Here is a 23,822-nt window from a genome sequence, read left to right on the forward strand (position 1 = left end):
CCGCGCCATAAGGGAAGGAATAAAGGAGGGTGAGCGGCGACGAAGCCACCCACTCCTTCCCGGTTGCCATAGTAACGGCGCATGAGCACAATTGGCCTCTCCCATGTAACATGGTATCGACGCATGTGCACAACTTTCCCCTCGCGTGTACCACGAAATGCTCGACTGGTAGCCTAGTGTAGCTCCCGCTACAAAAAAATTTAGGACACACAGGTCCTTGAGCCCCTGCGCGGCCCCACTGCACTCAAACGTTCATGTCCCGTATAACAAGTGGCAGTTTATAGTGCACATTAAAGAACCCCGCCAGGTCTGAATTATCAGGAAGCCTCTGCTACGGCACCTCTCTCTCTTCCTTCTTTCACTCTTTATATACTTTCTGCCGTTCCCCACGGCAGGGTTGAGGTGTTCACCGAGATGGTACCCTATCCTTTCAAAACACAAAATTTTCTTTTCATCCCCCATCCTAAAGCTTAGCAGTGGAACACCCGTAACCACTATGAAAATGAAATTGAAAATTGGTTTTTGGGGAAAAGAAATGGTGCAGTATCTGTCTCACATATTGGCAGACACCTGAACCACGCCTTAAGGGAAGGGATAAAGGAGGGAGTGAAAGAAGAGAGGAAAAAAGAGGTTTCCTGATAGCCGTGCACTGTGACACCTGCATCAAAGTACAAGAAGCAGGCATCGAAGAGTCTCGGGAGCACATTGCTGCAGCACGCCATTGGGCAAACGGAAGGAAGGCCACGCCGCTTCCAAAACGTTTTAAAGTGCTAGCTGTTAAACAGAGCCATGGACTTCACCTATCATCACGTGACCGCTCCTTGCACGTAGCCGGCGCCTTGCGCTAGCTTCGTCACAATCACTTGGGGCATGCAGTGGCAACAAGACAGCTCTCACTGATGGCAGCATCATGTGCAGCTTGGTTTGAATCCGTCTTGTTACAGCATGCTGCACCGCCTAACATTTACATCCACCACGCAGTAATGTGCAGGAGCGCTATATGCACTGTTGACATGTGCAGAACCCAAAGTAGACACTGGACCAAGCACAATGTTCATGTTCCGAAATGAGATACTGTAAACAAGTAATTTTTCTCAAGCTTAATATTTCACAAAATCAGGTAAAGTCCTCAGGAATAAATTTTGAAAAGGATAAGTGACAAGCTCCTTAGCGCTCTTTTTAACCACATTATTCACGGGAGCGATTTCTTGCAATGTGCTGTTTATATGGTTCGTGACAAAACGAGCAAATTAGGTCTTCACAAAAATTCAATTCAAAAGTCGTTTCACATAAAAGAATTGGATGAAGCAACCTGTATCTAATGGTGCTAAGTAATGTCTGCTCTTAATGATGATACTGATGGATAAAGCTTCAGTGTGCCCACGCACACTCTCAGCACAGACAAGAGCCAGAATTTTTGCAAAATATTTTTATTCCCAATGCATGGCAAATGGCTGAGGCTTAAGCAATGACAGGCTGTGGGAGATGCCCACGGGAGACAAACCATCCTCCACACCACCGTAATATTCAGTCAGCACAGATTCATGAAGGTCTCTTCAAGGAACAGCCAGTCTCTTAACTGAACAAACCATCAACACCACTATATGATATAAGGGAAAATATTTTATATAACGAACGCTTGTAGAAGACTATCTTCCATGACTAACAAAAATATTGGTGTGCTCATAAAGTGCATAAAATATCGCTAACACAACACAAAATGTTTGTTTGGAGTCCATTTAGCTAATGTTCATGTCAGTGGCATGCAGCATAAGACCAAAGCTGTCGCCACTCGTATATGTGGCATTCGTAGTTGCATATGACAGTTATAAGGTACCCCATCAGTAAAAACTTCACAGCTCACTCTTTCAAAACTCCTTGGAAGGCTGGAAACCTTCGTCACAACCAATTCTTTCCCTGTCCCCTATTCCCAAGCCTGTGTTACCACAGCTCAGACTCCTTGTCGGCTGAAGGCACTTCGAGCACGCGTAGAGTGTCCGTCAGCCTTGCTACCCGCTCCCCTTCAACAACATCCTCTATGATCCATGCTGGGTATCCCTCCTGCTGCTCACAATTTCTTTGCACGATGCTTCGGCATTCTCCTTTGGAAGGCACATCAGCAGTCCACCTGAGAAAGAAAAAATGGAAACTTGTAACTCACTAACGCCATAAATTATAACAGTATAAACTGTCACTGCAACCTATGAAATAAACTTGAAATGAAATTGCTGCTGTTTTACCGCAATCCTGTATTGCCGCAAAATTGCTGCAATTCCTGTGTTTTGATTATATATTTTTCATGCACTCCTCTCCTCTAATGCCCTCAAGGGCCTTGAAGGTATTGACTAAATAAATAAATAAAATAAATAAATAAATTCCATATGCTAATATTTGGCAAGAGAATTTGAGAAAACAACCCAAATGATGCTTTAACTTGTTCATTGCAACTTGGGTGTCCGGTGGGTGATCCAAGATACTAAGTCGTGCGATGAATCCGTCGCTATGCTCTGATTTATCAAAGAGCGTGTGGAAGGGACACACGCCATGCCGCTGTTGCCATTTATTGGCGTTTCCAGGAAGTTTGCATTGCGAAGTAAAAAAAAATTTATGGCTACAGTTGTACTAAGGGCAGCGTTATCTATGTGAAGACAAGAAATTTTCTCTATGTGAAGCCTTGAGAAGTGCCAAAGATCTCCCTACTCCACCCTCCGCAAGAACCACGCATCCATCACCAACCCGTTGCCTGCCTCCACACACCAGAAGCAGAAGCCCATGCAGCAGCAGAGCAAAAAGAGCAACAGTAAAATCAAATCCAAAGAGACAGTGGGAAAGTCAGCTGCCCTCCAGAAGCATCCCCAACCGGCCACAGCCTCACCATGCCCCACTAGCTAGGGGGCCGCCAACATAGACACCCTCTAGAAAAATTCCGTTGCACTCGGCTTTAAGTAAAAGCATTCATTAAAGTAAAAGCATCAAAGTAATCACTGAGCGAAATCCAACTGCTATTACAGCGTTCTCGCATCAGATTTTATGACCATCCTGTCAATTTTGTTTTCTTTTCTCCTGGTACTACTCAGAGCAGAGCATCTGAATTACATAAAAAAAATCTGAAAAGACATTCACCCAAAAGGAGACAACAACATATCTTTCCAAGGAACAACTGGGGATTTCCGACAGGAACACCATCACTTTCATGTAACTCTAAACTCTGCATACATATTAGCACTTCCTGACAGTGAAAGTTTGAAAAGTTGTGTTGTATCTATTTTCAAGAAGCTGTGAAAGACATGAGAAGGAAATTCTACAATAGAGAAAAAAAATTTTACTGGTTGTCAGTCAGTGGCTCAACAGAGGTATCGGCCGAATGCCCGTGCGTTAGTTTGAAGGAGGTGCCCGTGGCGGCCAGCAGGGCAGGAACCTTGGCTATGATGGGCAGCGTGTGGATCACAAACCCCACTGAGCGCTGCTGCACTTGCACCAAGTTCTGGTGTGGCTGAGCAGAGCGAAGCCTGTCACATCTGTAGCACCGTGGCAGCCATGCTTGTGCATCAGTCGAGCTCCTGGAACAACAAAGGCAAAAAATTTGTTTTAACACAGTTTCTGCACACGCAGGAGTGAAGTGAAAGTCAATGCTCACTTGGTCACAAAATACACAACTGATGAATAGTCGTACAATGCCTCTCATTTCATGATATAAAAGGAAAAAAAATGTAGCTGGTCTGATAAAGACCTGCTTTGATCAAAATGAAAAGTTTTCCTCGTCAAAAGTCTGAAATTTTGTGGTAGCCTTCTTGCATGCAGACAGTGAAGTACTAGTAAATGGAACACAGATACTTGCACTTGCAAAATGTGAGACTGCAAAGATACTACCAACATACCCTGTGAGGTGGTAGTAACTAAATTACTGCAGTCTTTAATGTTGGTCGCCAGGTTACCACTGTCCCCCTTCCCATGGGCTGCTAATAAGGTAAGATATTTCCATGCAATAAACAAGGAAGCAAAATCCAGATGGACAAAATACAGTACTTCCCGGCCCCACCACCTTCTCAAGGTTAGTGTTTTCCAATCTAATCTAACCTGTATCCTTGTTTGAACTATCCAAAGATACGACTTTAATTATTTCCTTTTTTCTTTTCCTTATTCGTTGGCATCACACTGGAGTGAACGGCTGTGGTAGTAAAGAGACAGCCACAAAGATGGGATGCTTCACAACAGAAAACAAACAACTGGTGGTGAGGGGAAGCCTCAGTCCCCTAACCAATATTTCAGAATATTTCAACAAGACGACTTTCCTTTTCTCCCAACTCTTGTCTAGTTGCGACAGCATCACTCTTCTTGCGTTCATCTTTTTACATCTTCCCTTCTTCACTTCTGCCTTTTTAATCCTTCTCCCTGCTTGCCCATTCCTTTTTCTCCAAATGAACTCCCCAGTTTCTTTGTGCATTTACATGTCATGGTGTCCTTTGCTCTCGCATATTTTACAGAATCTACCAAGTGCAGCAACATCTCCTTAAGTGCGTGATCAAATTCTTGGAGCTTCTTTTTGTTTGTTTGCACTAATGTCCTGCACTTCTCGTTTTCAATGCTCTATCATATCCCATCTCATTATTTATGTTACGATTACTGTAGTTGAAGCTGTCTTCATCATGGGACATGAATTTATTATTGTTGCCCTGACCACTGCGCTGTACTTCAATTATCAACTATTTTGTTGTCACCTTCTTAAAGAATTGCTCACAGTTTGTATGCACTTTAGTATCTGTCCACTCTCTTTCTGTGAGTGTACATGTTTCACCTCTACAATACTTCAGGACGGCATTGCAGAGACTGCCGTAAATAAGCACATAAGCAAATAGGCAACTAAAAAAAAACTGCAGACACCAACAAGTCAGCACCAACCATTGAGATTGAGACGTGCCATGAAGTCTATTGCATGGAGGTAGACCCTGCGTACATCTTCACTGATGCCAGCCTTGTCCAGCTGAGCATGGCGTTCTGGCTTCTCCAGCCACTGGTGAGCGTTCATAGCCACCTGGGTGCCAAGGGGCTTGGTCAGTACCAGCACGTCTCCAGGCTGTGCATTGTCTGGCCTGTAAAGGAAGCGTAATATTTAGCAATTAGGTTAAATGGCCAGGCTGATGAACATTCCAGTTTTTGTGTAGAGCCTTTTCTGTTGTTCTGAAACAGCTAGCTTTTAATGACGCAGTGACTACTTCTGTAGCAAACCTTCTCCAAGGATAACGTTGAGACAGGCATAGCATTACTATTGCTGTCATTCTTTGCTCTGGGGGAAGGCATATGTTCAAGGGTTTTTTGCTGCAATTCTTTTTCCGTTTACATTATAGTGCCATTCTCAAAATTTCACTGTCTTTGCGACTGACCTGCTGGGCCTTTGCTATAAGTACTCTACTTGCAAGAAGCGTCAGCGTTGACTTAGTGGAGTGCAAAATGGTATCAGAACATCTTTGGTGGGTGCGGGGTAGCAGTTGATATAATGACGACAATTCCAATTAGACATGGTTTGAACTTGTGCAGAAGTGAATTGTACAGTACAGTGAAAGCTTGTTAATATGAACTCGACGGGGACGACGACAGTTCAAATTGACTGAAGTTCGAACAAACAAAAGTGAACAGAATATGGATTTGGGAAGCAGTCGGGTAGTGAGATTAGCCATTTCATTGTCCTAAAGTATTCCTTCATCACCTCCTACCTTTTATCTGACGGCCTTTTTTCTCCTTCAAAACTGAAGAGGCGCGTAGCATTCAGTGCTTCCAAACTACCGCAGCGGAGGGCCCCACTGAAGTTGCAAAAGGCATACAACCACCACTGAGCATGGTCAAAAGGACTACCGTCTCACGTCTGGCGCTTTTTGACCAAACCATATAGTGCAACCTCTGTGACTTGCAAATTCACACTTGTGAGTCGCGAGGTTGCGTAAGCATTGAAGTCGACAAGCAAAGGTAACCCGGGCGGCCACACGTATATTGCCCGATTTTGCAGCCTCCCCTGGCTCAAGGCGCACACTGCCAAACCAATGAGTGCGCTTTTTGGTGATATCCTGCTTCGATAATGCTCTGGCATCGACTTCATGCATGGTTCCAACCTTCTCTTCAAGCATTTTGGCACAGTAATTACTGCAAACAGAAGACAATTCTAAATGTGGTACACCGAGTAGGTTGACTGCTCCGGCCGCAACCAATCACATGCAAAGGGCACTGAAAAACCGAGACAAATACACACAGCAAACATCAGCCAAGCTCCAACTCATTCGTTTTGCACACGTCGTAGTTTCGCGCACGACCGCATGGTTTCGGATTTGGAGTGCCGGAGACACTGCGACATGTCTGATTCACTGTAAGCATATCGTTGCTGGCCATGTGATCGATTTCTCAACAGCAAAACCCAACACAGCAAGCTACTGAAGCCTTCGAGACCAACACATACAAGCAAGCCGGCTCAGAGGTCATGCAGTTAGTTGCCACCGCTAGCACAGGGAGAAAACCCTCCCTCGTTTACCCAGCCTCTCACGCCATTTTAACCCTGCCCACTTCTCCAAAGAGGTGGTGAAGCCTAGTGGGAATGTTTCTTGGTTCACCGCGTCCCCCACCCCCCAGGCGCGGTGGTGTGTTGTTCGAATTATGGGTGGCACAAACCATTAACGTTCAAATTAACAAATTAATTGGCTTTGTTTCACAAAGACCCCAGTGGAGCATGGCCAGACCCAGTCGTACAGTTCGAATTATCCAGAAATTCAAATTATGAGCTTTGGCTGTACAGTCAGGTATTTCCACGAGCAAACTACATCATCAGTGTGGTGATTATTTGGGTATTAAGTAAGGTTTATCTGAACTTTGAGAACCACGCTCATGCTGGAAAAATTCATCAGACATAGTACCCAACAGACAGAGCCTGAAATGCTGACATTTTGCATTTCATAAACGCTAACACAGACAAAAATAGCATGGAAAACTTAATTCATTGGAAAAAGAAAAAAGGGAAAGGATTACTGCACTCACGAGATGATTTCAGACTCTCTGCAGACTGATGATGCCACACCACCAATCATAGGCCAAGGATTGAGCATAGTCTGCCCTCCTGTGACCATTGTGCCTGCTTGTTCAGCCAAGTCCTGTGGGGAAACAAATACCATTCAAGCTATTTGCACCATGCTTATGACTTCAGTACTGGGGCATAAACTCGGGCAGTGAAAAGAGTTAAAAGCTGAAACACTTGAACAGCTGCTCTCTGACACGGACATCTCTTGTAGATCTTCTCTCAAGTTATCTCTTCACCATGGTAGGCGCACAAACTTGAAAAAGAAATCTGAGACTGCATTCAAATTTTGAGAGCTTACACAACTAGTGCCCTCACACTCAGATTAGCTCTGATAGGCTACCCATGGTCTCCACACACCTAAAAACATTGATGCAAACATCTTAGGTTTTACTGCAGCAGGGGCCGATCCTACCTTGACTCCCCTGATGAGAAGAGGCACGACAATGTCCCTCTGCTTTTGAGTGAGCTTAGTGCTGGCAGCCATTACCATCAGCACGTTATCGCAGCGGGTCACGCCAATTGCATAAAGATCAGACACCACATTGGCACACACTATCTTGCCCTGCAACAAACAAAAACAATGAATAAGAAAAGATCTTGTACACATGGTGCCAGCACAGGACACCAACATGAGGCCTGTCATTTATTTGATTCATTATTGTGTAACAACGAAGATGTGTCAATGCAGTAGCGACAGTGCTATCGCTGAGCGCGCGCTGCTGGCTGGCTCTAGAACAACCGCTGACGTAAGGTAACAAACGCTGCTATCGTATTGACACATCGTTACAATCAATTTATTTACACGTTTATAGAAAGTATATTTATAGTGTGGTTTTGAGCCCAATAAGGCTGCTCAGTAAGTGACCTGTTATCCAGACTAGCCAATAAGTTAACAAACTTAGCACTTAGAAACTCTGATTATAGAAAAAGTTTGGTGATACTCCTACGGCTACAAGAATATATATTTATTACTGCTTTGTTTCGTTTTATCACCTGGTATTAAAACTACAGGCACATAACTTTCTGCAAAAAAATAACACTTGGTATTTTTTGTACAGTCGACTTAAGTGACAGCAGAGCACTGTGATGTTGAAGTTTGAGAATACAATCTACCATCAGGTTACTAAATGGATGTAAGCATTTTTTTACAATGTTGAGCACTTACAGCTAGGTATGTGTCTTCAACAGATGGAGAGAAGTAATCAATAGTTTGAACCAGAGAATAACCAGAGTCTTCAAGGGGCACAACACTGGAATCCATGCCAATGTCTGAATGGAAACAAATATGTATATTAGTCAGGTTGTTATGGGCAGCTTCTTGAAGAAAGGTACATTTTCAGGGAAGTTATCAGAGTTACTACTTTTAAAAGCACTGTACAAGGCACCCAAAATGTCTTCAATGAGGTTAAACTGTCCGCACACCATCAGTGTTGGGTTTTGTACCCATTATGACTTAGAGTCAAAAAATCTGTTGAGCGTGCCGTTTTAATGCTTGTACAATCAGGCAAAGATGACAATAAAGTATCTGCACAAGTGTTCGGTGCACAAATTAAAACAAGCTGCTCCAAAGCTTGAACGCACCGATCTGTGATCCCTCAGGGTGGTACAACATGGTCTGCTGTGCTTCGCCGTCTCCCCTGAGCGATTTGAGCAGTTCGTTGAGGACACCCGGGGGAACCTTGCAGCCTCATCCTTTCATGTCAGCCAAGCTCAGGAGGCAAAACTCTGGCTCGAGCCTGTGCTCGGCATTGTCGAATGGGTAGCAGATCACCGTCACGCCGCTGGCTCCGCGTCGGAACATGTAGCTCCAGCCGGCGACAGCATCGACATGTGCAGCCTCACCACTAATCCCTGCGAAAGTTCGAATGGCGGGTGGCAGTGGCGGCTTATGCACTCTGAGCAGGAGAAGAAAAGGAAGTAATGATACCTCCAGCCAATAAGAATTGATCACCGATCAATTCAATTAATTCACACAGTGGAGTGGCAGCGGACAGCTTTGCCCAAACTGACTGCTCGTGACAGCCAGCCGACTTGCCTGCTCGCGTTCCTCGGAGCCTGTCGAACGCAGCTCCAATGTCGACCGAGAACTGTCTTCATGCGCTTCACTTCCTTGCTTGCTGGCACTTCCCTATGCGCTTCCCCAGTTTTTCTTTTATATGTAGCGCAAAGGTTAGTAGTAGCACTGCTACCTGCTCAAAACTATTTTGAGTTGCCATGTAGCGGCTATTCTTAAGTTTGCCATTGTTTGTTCCAATAGGCATTAGAAATACTTCGTTTTCATTTACTTTGTGATTAAAAATGCAAAAAAAGCAAAAATTCTATTGAAATTGCAAACGCATGCAACGTACCTAAGCACGTAAGCTTTATGCACACACACGCAAAAATAACTTGCAGTCACTAAAAACCGCAGCGCCAGCAAAAACAAAGTGACAATACTTGGATGCATCTCGATGGTCTGTCTGAATGTTACGCCTAATCCCTTAGTGACCTGATGAAATCAGCAGGAAAGATAAAGTCGCAAGTGCTTCGGAAAGCCCCTTGAATGCAGGCGAAAGAACGTTTAACTACATCAAAGACTTTCTCTCTGATAGAACGGCTAAAATTCAAATTGGCACAATAAAATCCTACACCTAAGTTTAGGAGACAGAGGAATACCACAAGGATCTGTCCTGTCCCTCTTCTTATTCAATATAACCGTCAACAAAAAGGCACACGAAGTCGCCAAAATCCCAGACCTAGAACACTCTTTGTACGCGGACGATATCGTCCTTTGGACCACTAAGGAGAGTATCGGCACGATTCAAGATACGCTACAACAAGCGGCAGATGTAGTAGTAGAGGAGGCACAAGCAGCGGGACTTCCGTGTCCCCCCAAAAATCCGAAGTCCTCATCCTACACCCAAAGCATCAAAGAAAGAATAAAGCACCTCAGATCAAAATCTACGCGGAAGGGGCAGCCATCGCAGAAGTGGAAACACTAAGAATATTGGGAACCAAAAAACGACACACTAAATAAGAAACTGAGAAACACCGTTAACCAAATCTCCCTTCTCATAAGACGCATTGCAAATAGGCGAGGAGGAATTAAAGAAGCCGAGACCAGGAAACTAATCCAAGCCTTCGTTCTTATCAGAGTCATCTACTGTACAGCGTACGTCACCCTCACAGTCAGAGAAAGAGATGACCTGGATGCTCTAATTAGACAATCCTACAAAATTGCGCTCAACCTCCCCCGTCATACCCCAAATGAAAAACTGAAAACCAGCTGAAAACCGGGAGAGGGCCAAGATCATCTTGATCTGCATGCAAAGGATGCCTGCGTACGCCATTTGGCCTCGAACACGCAAATTACAGTCATCGAATGCCGGCGCTGCTTCTCAGAGAGGCAAAATGTTTAAAACCGAGCACCTGAAGCACATGTACGCAGCCAGATCTCAACGAAGAGCACTTCAAGAAATGTGAAATAAGCAGTCGCAACTTGAAGCTTTGGAAGAAAAGAAAAGCCTATATTCGATGTGCTCTTGAAAAGCCTATAACATAAAATTGCAAAACACAAGTGACAGCATCAGGTAGTAGCCAATAGAGATATACTGATACTGGTACTGACTCAACTTAAAACCAGCCAGAAGACACAACACAGGAGGACATGAGCTCAACAAGAGGCTGGACTAATAACTGAAATTTTATTGAAAGAAAGCCGCAAAAGAAGATCCGCAAAGACATGCGTGCCCACAGTACCCCAAAGCAGTGAAAGGAGGATATGCAATCGAAAGTCACTGGCATACTAATGAATCTGAAAAAGCAAATTCCTTATGGCAAAAGTTTACCGATGGCTTAGTCACACGTGTCCTTAGCGTTACCGATGTAGTAAACCTCAAGTATCTACCGACAGATTTCTCCCTTCCGTAAACCACTGATGTGTTGCGGAAATAAGGTGTTCAAAGAGAGAGGTCATCCTCATATTTGCATTCAAAAGATTGAGTGTGCAGTGCCAGATTAGAATTTGCCTACCCCCCTGTAGATTGAAAGCGCTCAGTCAGGTGCAAAATCAGACATCTGCCTGTCTGCCCATAGTAGTTGCAGCCATAAGGCAGTGGAACGCAATAAACTTCATTACTTTTGCAAGTGGTGAACCTTTTTATACGTGACACTGTCCATTGTGGACGATTACCCATAGTTTTATCAAGCCTTTTTTTTAATGGCCACGCAAAAGCCTCTTATCTTGCACTTAGCTGTTAAGACGACAGCAACATTAAACTTTGCCGAGACTTCCTTGAAACTGTGTGAAATACTGTAGAGGTAAGGTATATCAGCTTCATCCGAGTATGTGTTCCTTCCCCTTGAGCAAGTGAAAACACGCTCTGACAGGTTGGTGAGATGGGCAAGTGGCAACCCAGCTGCCATTAGCTTGGAAACCTGCAATGAGAATGCGTCCTCAGCAGTGATGGCATGACTTATGTAAAGCTGATGTCATGCACGTGATTGCACACCCATCAAGTGTTTCCATCTTTACTGACCTTAGCCAGAGACAAGTATGCCTCCTCACCACCCTTCCCTAGCCATGAGTGGCCCGACTCGTACCTAAAAAGAGGCTTCCCGGATCTTGGGCTGTAGCCCCAACAAACATGGTCATCCACAAAGCGCAGGTCTGAACCAAGAAACTGCTAACGGTTCTGCTTAGACAATTCTGACGTAAAAAACAGGCCTTGACTGCACACCTTAAAGACTTCTAAAACATCTTGTGCCAACTTTTCTGGGCCCTCCATGCCCAGGAAATTAAGGTAGTCATGAACACAACGAAATGCTCCTATGCTGAGGTCTTCCGAACAGGGCTCTAATGCCTTATCGACTCTAGATGAAAAAGTGTTGCTGATCAAAGGTACGACCTGGGTGTAAATAACGCCCTGACAACTGACAAATCCAGATTTGCGGTAAAAGGACAACAGCCCCATGAAGCTAGCAACCGAAATCACGCAACTGTCTGTAAAAGCCTGTTCATTGTCCACCCTGATGCAGTCTTGCACATGCCTCAGAAGTCTATCATGTGACAATGAATAGTACATGTCCACCTTGTCGATGCTCACTGCAGAGCACATGCCCAGGTTGCTGTCCACAAGAAACTAGAACTCCACAGAACTCCACTTTTGCGAGTTGGCAGGGCAGTATTTATATCAGAGATCAGGCGTATGCAGAGGGTCCCAGGTTGCACCGTTCCTCCGAGACATTTTTCTGTACAGAGTCGATACGGCATCAAAGCTCTGTTTGGAAGACCTCGGCATAGTAGCATTTCGTTATGTTGATGGCTACCTAATTTTCTTGGACAAGGAGGGCTCAGATAAGTTGGCACAAGACATTTTAGAAATCTTTAAGGCATGCGGTCAAAGCCTATCTTTTACGTCTGACTTTCACTAAGCAGAACCGTTTGCAGTTTCTTGATTTAGACCTGCGCTTTGCGGGCGACCACGTGTGTTGGCACCATAGCCTAAGATGAGGAAAACTTCTTAGCTATGAGTTGAACTACTCGCGGCTGGTGAAGGACGGGTTGGCAATCACATGCATCACGGCCGCTTTACGGAAGTCATGCCATCACAGTGTTGAGAGTGCATTCTCGGAGCAGGTTTCCAAGCCAATGGCAGCTGGTTTCCCCTTTGCCCATCTCGTGCACCTGTCAGTGTGTTTTCACTCGCTTGAGGGAAAGGAACACCACTCGGATGATGCTCACGTAGTGGAGCAGCACAAAAATGTGCCCTCTATACCTTACCTCCATGGCATTTCGCACCGTCTCAAGAAAATCGCACCAAATTTAAGTATGATCTTGCTGTTGTCTTGATAGCTAAAAGCGAAGTAGGAGCCCTTTGCACCACCGTTCAAACTAGGCTCGATAAAAGTACCGGTAATCATCTGCTATGCACAGTAGGAGATAAAAAAGGTTCGCCACTTGCAAAAGTAAAAGGGTTTTTTGCGTTCCACTGCCTTGTAGCTGAAACTACTACGGGCAGACAGGCAGACGTCTGAATGTGCGGCTGGTTGAGAGCACCTTCACTGTATAGGAGGGAAGGCGATTTCTTACCTGGCACTGCACTCTCAATCTCGTCAATGCAATCGGAGGACGACCTGTCTCTTTGCACGCCCGATTTTCGCGGCACATCAGTGGTTTATGGAAGTGATAAATCTGTCCGGACATAGCTGAGGCTTACTATATCGGTAAGGCTAAGGGCATGTGCGTGGCTAAGCCGTCGGTGAACCTTCAGGAATTTTTTTGTTTAGATCGTTTACTAGTATGGCAGTGCCTTTCGATTGTTTTTCGCCCTCACACTGCTTTGGGGTTTGTGCGCGTGCATCTCTTTGCAGGTCTTCTTTTGCTGCTTGCCTTCAACAAAACTTCAGTTGTTAGACCAGCCTCGTTTTGTGCTCATCTCTTCTGTGCTGCCTTCCGGCTGGTTTTTATCATGTAATACTGAATGCCAGCATTTTAGAGTCGAGAACACTTATAATGGCTGCAGTTAAAATGAGTGTTCATTTATTACAAAAAATAGCGCTTGCTTCATTAATTTATGCACGAAGTAAATGACACCATATCACAATAAAAAAGAACTAACCCTCATGGTGAAACTGCAGTTACAGCGAACAAGGGGGCACCGTAAACCTGCCCCTACATCTAAAAGCTTGAACTTCAGGCCAACGCAGAAATCAGATCATATTACTTCCCAAACCGCATGACACTGCCAAGCAAAGAATGTGACCACCAATAAAAAGCAACAAAAAGCAAACTGTAGGTAGCAGCCAATCTCAGGCAATCTCATGCAGACAAGCTACAAGGTCAGGCCAACAAAGATGTGGAAAGAGAAATTTGACTAAAGGCAACAGCAAGCACATTATTAAGGTTTTTCACAGCACACTGAGCCCTTTAAATGGCAAATCCTTTCCTGAAAACACATACCAGAAGCGGAAAATTTTTTTCGCCAGTTTTTTTCATGTACTTCACTGTTCTTGAAGCGTGGGTGGTGCAGAGAAGTCAGTTTAATGCATGGATCCCTAAGCAATGCCACGCCAAAAACTGTAATTACAGAAAAAGCTTGCTTTACTGAGTGAATACCACTGGCCATTCACAAATATCCCAGCCTGCTCCAGGTTACAGGCACAAATCGCACGCAACTTGGTGGCTTGCACAACTTCCATGCAACTCTTGGTTTTTAGACGAAAAAAACTGAGGGATCAGCAAGATATCAAACTTTATATGTATTGCTTTGTTTCAATGACCGACTAAGAAAAAAAACAGCATTTTCCTTAAGCACAACTATTTTTTCACACTAGCTTTCTACAGTAATTCACGTTTATTGCGACCTCGTTAATGCTGACTTGCTGCACGGTCCCAGCACTACTGTGAATAGTTCTACGGTTTCAAATGCTTCTTAGCTCTGAGCCCTTGGCCTTGCACTGGTTAATGCAGAAAAACTTGGAAAGGGCAATCAGAGCTTCGAGCTTTGAGCCACAGGTATTCAGAAGCTCGCTGGTCCTGTGGGAGTACGTTTGGCTGGACGACCCAGTAACAAACGCTGCTACAGTTACTTTCACTCCATTGCAAAAAACTCGCACAGCAAAGACCTGTCTTACATTTTGCAGTGCAGAAACAATCACTGGAATTCAAAGCATGCATATTAAGTGCACACCTACCTTCGAACACAGCTTCATAATTATGGGCATAATTATTGCAATGAAATACCAAGTCAGTACATGTAGTTTTCAATTGATCCTAAAATTATAATCAGCTCGAGAAAGAATAAACATTAAAAGGAAAATAAAATAACCAGAATTGTTAAAAAATTATGTCAGAAGAAATATGTGACATCCACCACACTTCAGCAGTTCTTCAGCTTTGTGCATCATCAAACCACACTTTCTTACAGACATTTGCACAGAAATATTTTTGGGGTGCAACGGTAGGAAGAAACCAGGTTTTGCCCAGAAACGAAGGGCCTTACACATTGTATCACCAGCCCAGATGCTGCACTTGAGTCTACAGCCTCTTCCATAAGTCTCCAATTTTCCTGCCCTCCACAAGCTGCATGATCCCTGTCTGCTACTAGCCAAATTTCACTATTCTACCTGGCTCAGGGCCTCCCACTGCTTTTCTCTATCTTGGAATCCTGCAGCCCTAGCAGATCATCAGCTGTTTATTTATTTATTTACATTTCTGCAGGGCCACGAAGGCATAACTTCAGGGGGGATTACATACATACACAATGAATCCTATAGCATGTGATAACCTTTTGTACGAGATGGGGAAGAATCTATGGCAGATGATAAAAAATGTTAACAGCGCATTCACATCAGTCAATTCTTCAGGGAAGGGCAAGAGGAAAAGCAGAAAAACAGCAGCTGAGCACGTGTGCACATCACAATTCCGACAACAGTGCTCGGAACTTTGCTTCGGATTGGCATTGAAGAATACATTGAGGCAGCTTACAACATTCATGCGGAAAGAAAAACAGTTTGAACACCTTAGTACCGCATTTTGTCTCATGTATTTTGCAGTCGTGGTTGTGCCTTCTGGATACAAAATGAGGTGGCAGCAAATAAGTTTCAGGGTTAATAGTAGTTTCCTTGAAACAAATGTGGTAAAGGAATTCTAACCTTATTCGTAAACGGCACTCCTCCAGAGAGTCCCAGTTCAGGTCCTGCTTGATACTGTTATTTCGATAATTAAAAGTATATCTGTTGCTGACAAACCACGCCGCACGATTCTGAATGCGTTCCAGCATATCACAATAGGTTCTGACTAGAAGGTCCCACACTGCTCTGGCATACTCCATAATTGGTCAGATGGTAGTGAAGTATAAAAGTTCCTTAACCTTCTCAGGAGTGTCCCAAAAATTTCTTTCCAAAAAATTTGGCAATCTTGATGCTTTGCCAAATTATATTGTCTGCTTTCTCCATCATTATTCTCGTTTTAGCACTGCACTCTCCACAGCAAAACTGCTGGATATTGTACTATTAACACGTCTGTGTGGCGTGCAAGAGGCTTGTATCATGACGAATATGTGTAAATATAGCCTAGCCAATTTTCCATACCACAACTACAGCTGCAGCCAGATATTTTGTGGAGCAGCACAATGGCCTTCAATTTCACAGTGGTGAAGTGTGCAGCATTTTGTTTCAAACATGAGTGCGAAGGGAAGACTGTGTATGTAGCATGAAAAGAAAGGAATGACACGCATACTGGAGTTTGTAAGAATGCCCTGTGGACATTACAAAACACTGCCACCCTTCCTTTATCTTTGCCAGCTAACAAACTCATTTGAGCACAGTGTACTAAGCCAAACTTGAGTACATGAATGTCTCACTATATTAGGCATATCAAATTGCAGTGAAGATTTGCAGTGTATTCCAGTGAGTCAGTGTGCATCACAGCAAAGGTTATGAAAACAAATGCAAGTTTATGAGCTTCACAAGAGCATGAGCTTGCCCAATCTATTTATGCATGTAACTGAGAAATTTGCCTTGAAAAGATTTTTACTGCTGCAGGTCACAACACTTCTATGCCAGGTAGCCCATTACAAAAGAAGTCTGCATAGATAGCGTAATAAGTAATGTAAGTATGGTTGAATATAAAACTGAGTATCCTTGAATATAGAACTTACTATCCAGGCCATAGCTCTTGGATCTAAGCTTCACATATTTCTGCATAATACAACTAACAAAGCAATAGGGCGAGAGAGCTTTTCGAATGAAATGATAAACAGAATATTTCGCTGGCATTCAAAACCACTGACCTGCTACTCAGCGAGGAGAGAATAAGAGAGGCAAAGATGAAGGAATAGAGGAGAAAATTGTTAATGCTTAGAAAATAATAATAAATTTAAAGAAATTTTATGAAATGATGTAGCCACTAATTTTGCTTGGTTTTATGAGGTTTAAAACCACAAAGCTGCGCAGGCTATGTTAGATATTAGAGAAATGGATAAATCTTTAAGTGTGCTAACATTACAGAGTTCCTGCACCTCTAGCATTTCGTCTCAATGAAAATGCGACCACTGCAGCTGGAATTGAACCTGCATCTTTCGGGTCAGCAGCTGAGTACCATAACTGCGGCTCCTATTTGGGGTGACATGCTTAGTTTTGTTTATTTGGGTTTAACATCCCAAAGTGACTCAGGCTATGGTTGTAGTGAAGGGGCAACATGCAACAAAGTGGTGACTAACAGGCGTTACAAAGTTCACTACAGAGAGAGTGAGCATTGATGAGGTTTTAGAGTTTGTCTAGTCTACGAATGCCATATATTTGTGCAGATAATTCATTACAAGTACATGCGGCCTATGACAGGCTCTGGGACGTAAAGCACAAAGCAATATGTCCATAAAATGAAGGCAAGATCAAAGTTTCTTGCTGCCAGCAATCACTCCACTACCCAAAAGGGCAGTCAGCTTTTAAAAATGCATGTCCTACCTATGTCTATTCAAGATTTCAGCTCAGAATTTGATTTGCATTTATTGCCAACTCCCGCAGCTATCTTCTCCATATCTTAGCATTAACCCTGTGATTTTTCTTTCAATGGTTGACTGCACTCTTCGCAATTTTAAACTTCTTAGTGTACCACTTTTTGCCCGAGAGATTTGTAGCAGCAATGCAGTTTAAAATTTTTTTGAGCATACTGCAAGGTGCTGTTCGTAACTTCTGCGTGCATGCCAAAGGCCTTAAACCCCAATCTACTCGCAACCACTTCTCTGAAATGCTCCGCACTTCCGCACGACCTGGCTTAGATGTGCGAATGACCTTGCCTAGATGTACTCTGTTACCACTTCCACTCTTTCCAGATTGTTTAGTATTTTAGCCCTCTTCATTTCCGCACTGAGTATTTATATCCTCAATCATGAACTACAATTCCTCGTCATTGATATTACACCAATAACATCACGAAATCAGATGTAACTAAGCCGTTCTCCACAAGTCTGTGTTTCCCAAACCAATCCATTGCTAGACAGAGAGGGTCACCTCATCTAGCATTTTTGTCACATCTCATTCACTTTATGTGTTCTACATAGTAAGCAACCATTGATTTCAGGTCACTGCTCCCAAAACTACACATATGACAAACTTCACACGCTAGGACTAGGATTCTAGGACATAAACGTACTCACTAGGCTTTCTCACTACAGATGGAGGCTGGCACTGTGGTGTGGTGTTTGTCTCTTGTCAGTGTTCGCACATGAACACATGCAGTGCATTTCATTACTGTTTCCGCTCAACATACTCAGAAAGACGAGAGAGGATACTCAGTTTGTTGTCTCGTCGGTGGCAAGTTTCGCTTGCCAGCTTTCTGCCAAAGCCTAGCTTGGCGACTGTCAGAGTTTCGTCGGCATCGCTCGTCAGAAAGCCTTTCACACCACTGAATACCTGGCCATCGTTAGGCATGCTGTAGTCATTCTAGAGTAATCACAGAGGTTTTATGTGCGTGACCGGCCGGTGCTATGCCAAAAAGTTCTGCTAGCCAGCCCACAGGACTCCATCAGCATCACTAGCAAGCAGTGACTGTTGAGAGGCGATATTAACGACGTTGCAATATTTGAGGCTGCACCCTTTGTTTACACCTAATGCAGGTGAAAGGTTGACGTGACTACTAGGTAGGCCAATATTATGTTGCATTCAGTACCTGTGATTTAAACTTGCTAGAATGTTCCTGTTTACGACCAGTAAAAAAATCAAAATTGTTAGTGTTTAAAATTCTGTACCCCTTCCCTCTAAACAGCATGAGCCCAGCTGATTATGCAAGAAACAGGAAGAGAGGTAGCTTGTATAATCGAAAAAAGATGATGTGCAATGCATAAGTAATGCAGAGAAGATATAAGCAATACCAAACTACAACGCTGGGAGGATTCCAAGAGTAGGTGAATGCATGAATGGGTGGCAATCACGTGGCCAAATGAGATAAGGAAATTTGAGGAAAAAGGGTGGTAGCAAGTGGCACAGGTTACAGTTACGTGAGATCAACTGGAGAACCATTGTTCTGCACTAATTTTAACGGCAGATTCACACGACCGACAATTTCATCAACTCCAAGAAAGGGCTCCGCATCATGCGACTCAATGTCAATCACCATTGCAAATGGCACCAGCACTGCGGACTGCACATGAGGAAAAGGAAACATAATTTTGCTCTCAACATTTAGTGGCATTCAGCTGCACTTTTAAGAGCAAAGGTCTAAAGTATGGCAACATTGGCAGTTCTTGCTTTACTGATATGAGAGTCCTCGTGAGTGTGCAAGTCTCATGTTTGTTTTGCACCAAATGTGTTAAGTAGTTGCGAGGTATGTTTAACTAAAGAGGGGCATCTAACAAGGGCATCAGCCCTCTGCTATGCCACCTCTTCTATAATTCCCTCCTACATCCCTCTCTTACATCAAGATTCAAGCGTCCACCAAAATGTGAGACAGTTACTGTGACATTTCCTTCAATTTTCTTTCAACTAATTAAAAATTTTTCAAGGATGCAGTTTTAAGAAGGTAGAGGTACAAACTGTGCCGTATAACCATATGCCGTGACAATAAACCAGCAATAAATCTGTGCTGACAGCAGCTTGGCCAGTGCATTGCAAGGATGCTATGTGATACAAGGATTGGTGTCATCGTGCAATGTTACATTACGGACAGACATTTTGGCCTCTGTATCAGAAATATTGGTAAACCATTGTTGTAGAGCATAATGTTTTTAATGGGATAAATGAACATATAGGGCCTTTTCGAGGACACATGCGCATAACAGGCAACAGGTGTGCAATGTCAAAGCACCTGAAACAGGCTTAACTCCTTTATGTTAACAGCAGCTGCATCAAGAGCAACATGAATGACTATATTTTTTACAAGTCTACAGTTGCTCTAATTATAAGCTGAGGTACTGCTGTGAAGTGCATGTAGAGTTTGCATGCATTCCTAAACCTAGCTGCAAGCCGATGCTGAAAATAATTTTCTAAATAGGCCGGTAAGATACGCACCACTGAAAAAGAATAACTACCATGAACAGCTCAGGAGGGATGACACAGCCGAAGGCAGGAAGCACGCATGGCCCACTAGATGCTGGCAGTTGGCAACTGCAAATAAATACATCCAGAGCAACAACTGTCAGTGGCTGTAGCAATGTCATGAATGGTAAGAGAGGAAATTGTCAACTGCTTTAGAAACTAAGATTAGACAAAATATAAGTAAATAAAAGCCCATGACAATAGAAATGAACAGATTTTATGTACTGCAACCAAATACATTCTTTGAGAAGAGTCAGGTTGAATGTCATAATCACACTAAAAGATGAGCTGGCTGAAATACAGCACACCAATTTGAATATAGGAGGCACAGGTTTTCATTAAATCCCATTATGGTGCCTTGCACCAATATGTAGGTATTCAATTGAACAATGCGACCAGCCTGCCTTGGATAAATCAGAAGAGAGAATGGAAAAAAGCATGCCTTCACTAGCAAGAAGCCTGATATCTCACATCACAGCTTAGCAACATAAAAAAATTGGTAGCGCATTTAACAAATCTACATACAATTAAAAACTGCACAAATTTGCCGACTGGCAATGCAAGTAAGGGCAAGAGAAACAAAAAATACCAAAGAACACTGGTGAGTGCGGTGAAGGGATCCAGGTCTGTGGGTATGATCCCGTGCCTGGGAAGAGTTCCGAGCTTGGAGAATCGCCGGCAGCACAACTGATGGCACGCAACCAAGAAAAAATAACAAAGTGAAAATCAGTAACAAAAAAAACCGTAGACAATGGCAAACTACTTGAATGCGGGCCGCACAACCCAGGGATATAGCAAAAAGCTAGAAATCCTAAATAAGTGTGCAGTTGCATCCCCGACATCTCGAAGTGCTCAGGAAAGGAAGCATCGACGCTTACAGCTCAGGAGATACCTAAGATTGATCGAACTTTGACATAACACTGCCACAAATCCTGTTCCATTAGGGAACAGATACCTATACGCGTTTACTGCTGTATGCACTCTGAAAATGCTCCGAAGGCAGGCGCTGCACTACACAAACAATGCACTGAATGCAAAACAATTAAACACGCTTATCTATGGTCACCTATAAAAAAAGTGTTTAATCGCGGAATGCGGCAGCGTTCTGTGCAGAAACAGCATCCAAGCAAACCATTAACATCCTCCAGGAACCGCCAAAACACTGCAATCCACGAATCACTGCCGTGGAAGTCATGTTGGATTGAGGCTGGATTCGGTTGGATTCAGTTGGATGAAATTTTCAGATGCTTTGCTGATGCACGAACCTCACGCACGAACAGCAGCTCAGGAAATAATATCGGTAGTTTATGTAGTCCAACTTTTTGTCTAAAACATTGCTCTTGTTGTCTTAACGTGTTATTGCATACAGTGTTTCAGCATATCATCATCACCATATGTATGCCGTCTGCTCGATATGGTTAATATATGGGGTTTCTGCTCTTCAGTGAATTCGTGCTGTTAAAATAAGAACAGTAGTGAACGTTCTTCACTGCATGCTTATCTTCAGGTAGGTAGAGAGAACCCGCGCACACCATCGCGGCAATCTCTATCCAATGCCTCCTGAAGAACCTGCCTGAAGCGTCAGGGGTTTTTCTTATAGCCACACAAGATCAGGTAGTCTACACTGACGCCACTCAGTACCCGTGGACTCGTAGCCAAAGCATCAGGAAAACAGTATTGTTTGTCACAACAAAGTAGGGTGGCCTTATCAGCGGCGCATCCACGAGAGATGGGACGATAACTGAGGCAGAGGAGATCGCCGTAGCTATAGCGGCAGCCGAGGGTTATCGCACCAACAAATCCCTCACAATCATAACAGATTCCCAAGAAGCGTCCAGACGCTACATGGTAGGAAGAATCAACAAGCACTAAGGATTGTCTTGAAAACGCAGCGAACCAACGAAAAGATCCAACATAGGATCTACTGGGTACCAGGACACGCCAGAGTCGAAGGCAATCTGAAGGCGGACAAGCTAGCTCGCGAGCTTACTATCCGAGCTGGTGCGTCAAACGCCTCGGACGGCGCGGAGATAACGGTAGAGCTCACGTACGCAGCTATCCTCTACCACATCAAAGGCAGAAGACGCAAATATCCCCAGCAAATATCCCTCTGCTAACACAATATGAAGCGACATGTTGGAGAAGACTCCAACAGGAGCCTTCCACAACCTTCACATTCTACATAAGATGTATCCGGAGCAGTACGCATAGGGATACATGTCCGTGGTGCGGGGCAACCCCAACGCTGTATCATATCACATGGGAATGCATACACAATGTAGCTTTCCGAGGTAACAAAGAGCCAAATGCGGAGCAGTGGGAGGACAGGCTAACCAGCAGCCAGCTCAAGGTCAAAGAGACCTAGTGAGCCACGCATGCCGGATGGCCAGGGACAGTGGTGCCTTGGACTAGGGGCGCCAACCACGCTCAGCCTGGAAGACATCGGCAATCTTCGAGCAAACAGCAAGACTCCTTTATTAGAGCAATAAAGTTTATTCACTCACTCAATCACTCTGCCAAAGCCCTACTGAACTAGAGACCTGCACACTTGGCACTGCTCCAGCGCGCACCTTCTAGTTCATACCTTTTGCCGATAGGGAAGCGCAGCTACGGGCGGCGTGGCGCTAGATTTAACTTGTTGAGCAATATGGTGTCGCTTATTTTACTTCAAGGATGTAATAGTTTTGTCATTTGCCTACGTTTTGAGTATTCATCATTCATCCATTGCCTTAGCAAAGATGCCAGAAAGTCTCACGCCCATAGAGTTTCTATGGCGTCTTCGACTGGTCGCTTCATAGCGCTCCAGAGCGCTCTGAGAGGCGACCGCACATTCGGCTGGTCGAAACCGGCCGCTCTGACTACATTCGGTTGGTTCTTTCTGAGCGCTCGCCTCCAGCTCAGAGCGCTCTGACGCGCTCCGAGAAAAAAGTCGGAGCGACTCCGAGATGAGTTCACGTGACAGAGCCACTTCCGCCATTTCGCTAAACTGGTGCGAGGCCTCGGCGTCCCCTACGCGCAGGCAGAAGCAAGTGTAGGCTTTGGACGCGGTCACGCAGTTAATGTAGCGTCTTTGCTGCGTTGTGTTTTGCGGGTGCCGCGCTGTGTGAGGCAAACTGTCCAAGATACGCCGGATAACTACGCTAGGAACGCGGTATGTGTTGCTGTCGCATGACAACAGCGATTTCAGCAGCAGCTCAGACGAGTACGACAGTGCTATCCACTAGGCGATGTCTGAAAAATGAGCGTCCCGCGGGACGGAGATTCGGTATAGCGATCGATACAGGCTACGCGGGGACCGCGATGCAGACTGTGTGCGACCACGTGCTGCTATACTGTTGACACCCAGCCGCCAGCAGCGATGCCGCGTCGTGGTTCCGGAAGTTACGTCCTCCTTCTGCTTCCTGCGCTTCCGCAGTAAAAACTCGCTGACCATTCGGCTTGACCAAACTCGCTAGGCTCTCAGAGCAAGAACGGCTCCCACTCTGACAAATCCTAACCGGATCACGGGAGCGACCAGTCGAAGACACCGTTACTATTAACTAGAGGGAAAGCTGGCACCCCGCATATTGGAGTTTGCCTGGAGCTTCCTCGAGACCACCTGTACCACCATGGGCGCTCTGAACATCATGGGGCGGAGAGCTACCGACTGCAGAACTACAACTTTTGGCCAAAAATAATGAAAAGACAAACGTTGTTCGATAATCAAGAATGTCCTATCATTCAATATCCTCTCTACAAATCGCAGCAAACG

At 44.4% G+C, this 23,822-nt stretch overlaps 1 pseudogene across 1 annotated transcript; it reads right to left on the minus strand.

Moving 5' to 3' along the window:
- Positions 1–1,460: 1,460 nt before the first annotated feature.
- LOC144112827 (inactive selenide, water dikinase-like protein) lies at positions 1,461–21,500 on the minus strand (annotated as a pseudogene). The gene is made up of 10 exons (XR_013310490.1): positions 21,204–21,500; positions 20,661–20,758; positions 20,045–20,140; positions 8,639–8,952; positions 8,223–8,326; positions 7,470–7,619; positions 7,018–7,130; positions 4,900–5,090; positions 3,327–3,560; positions 1,461–2,128 (listed from the first exon to the last, which is right to left on the minus strand). The product of XR_013310490.1 is annotated as an inactive selenide, water dikinase-like protein (transcript).
- Between the last annotated feature and the right edge of the window lie 2,322 nt (positions 21,501–23,822).

This window comes from Amblyomma americanum, chromosome 1 (assembly GCF_052857255.1).
Source record: "Amblyomma americanum isolate KBUSLIRL-KWMA chromosome 1, ASM5285725v1, whole genome shotgun sequence".
NCBI classification, from domain to species: domain Eukaryota; kingdom Metazoa; phylum Arthropoda; class Arachnida; order Ixodida; family Ixodidae; genus Amblyomma; species Amblyomma americanum.